Raw genomic sequence first — 1,716 nt, forward strand, 5'->3', positions numbered from 1 at the left:
TAATTTATGGCTATCTAATTTTTTTTTGGAAATGAGTAGTGTGGGCGGGGGGGGGGGGGGGGTACAGGTTACGTTCTGGTACAATGGGGCCATTGTTCTCCATCTGTAAACAGACAGGCAACTTAGCATAGCATTCTAATGTAAAGAAAGTTTAATTTCTGACCCCAATGGAAACAAACCGGTTACATAAGCTCTGAGTAAAGTTTATTTAGAATCTAATTACTGGCCAAATAAAAAAGCACTTCGTCGTCAGGCCACGAGTGGCCTACCGGGACCATCCGACCGCCGTGTCATCCTTAGTGGAGGATGCAGATAGGAGGGGCATGGGGTCAGCACACCGCTCTCCCGGTCGTTATGATGGTATTCTTGACCGAAGCCGCTACTGTTCGGTCGAGTAGCTCCTCAAGTGGCATCACGAGGCTGAGTGCACCCCGAAAAATGGCAACAGTGCATGGCGGCCTGGATGGTCACCCATCCAAGTGCCGATCACGCCCGACAGCGCTTAACTTCGGTGATCTCACGGGAACCGGTGTATCCACTGCGGCAAGGCCGTTGCCTACTGGCCAAATGCTTTTAGCTTAATATAATTTACGATCCATAACTATAATATTAAGTACCGTGTTTTATGATCAAAATAGACTTCTTACCATAGCTGTAGTGTGAGACTCTTTGTGGCTCTTGACCCGACACCTCAAGACCACCACTCTTCGAGAATCCAACACAGTGAGATGTTGCCTCAATAGTGGCGAGATATTCTCCAACACTTATTGTAGCACTTCAGGGAACTTCAGGGAGAAAGATACAGTAATTTCCTCCGCAGAGAGCGTTAGAAGTTACGGCCCAAACATTTGGTCGTGTTCTATCGGTAGGTCGATCAACATCAGGAAGCGTCTGCAGCAGCAAATTCAGATGATATTCGCAAATTCAGTTTTGCAATTTGCAAAAAATGTTCAAATGTGTGTGAAATCTTATGGGACTTAACTGCCAAGGTTATCAGTTCCTAAGCTTACACACTAGTTAACCTAAATTATCCTAGGGACAAACACACACACCCATGCCCGAGGCAGGACTCGAACCCCCGCCGGGATCAGCCGCACAGTCCATGACTGCAGCGCCTGAGACCGTGCAATTTGCAAAAGAGTCTCGTGCCCAATGATATTTTTTGCAAGCTCGTTAACGTAAGTTACATTTTGGGGAAAACTGTCGCTACTTTATCGATGTCCTCCCACTTTTTAGGATTATCATCTTAAAACACATATAAAGACACGACTTTAAACGTTATAGAATTTCCTCAGCGTGATATTTTAGCAAAAACGCTGATATCCCACATTAAACAATTAGCAAATGCAACAAATACGCTCCTGTTACGAACCAAGTCTACATTTCACTGCACGGAATTCGCGATTGTTTTATCGGGTGTCTTGAAACAATCAGATCGCCTAAGAGGACGACATTTCCTTGGGCTGGTAAATAACGACGGGAAATGCAATCAGGGGCGTTTCCACACACACACGCGCGCACACACACACACACACACACACACACACACACACACACACACACAGGGTATTACTAAATAACATTAAGTATCCCCACTTGCGTTGCTACTATCACCACAACTGGGGATATGATTGAAATGGTAAAGCTACGCTCTTTATTTAAAACAAGAAAGAAGAGGGAAGGCGTCTACAACCCTCCAGATTGCGCCCTGTTGGG

At 45.6% G+C, this 1,716-nt stretch overlaps 1 pseudogene; it reads right to left on the reverse strand.

Annotated features, from left to right (window-relative positions):
• Positions 1–439: 439 nt before the first annotated feature.
• LOC126472046 (5S ribosomal RNA) lies at positions 440–557 on the reverse strand (annotated as a pseudogene).
• Between the last annotated feature and the right edge of the window lie 1,159 nt (positions 558–1,716).

This window comes from Schistocerca serialis, chromosome 3 (assembly GCF_023864345.2).
Source record: "Schistocerca serialis cubense isolate TAMUIC-IGC-003099 chromosome 3, iqSchSeri2.2, whole genome shotgun sequence".
Lineage (NCBI taxonomy): Eukaryota > Metazoa > Arthropoda > Insecta > Orthoptera > Acrididae > Schistocerca > Schistocerca serialis.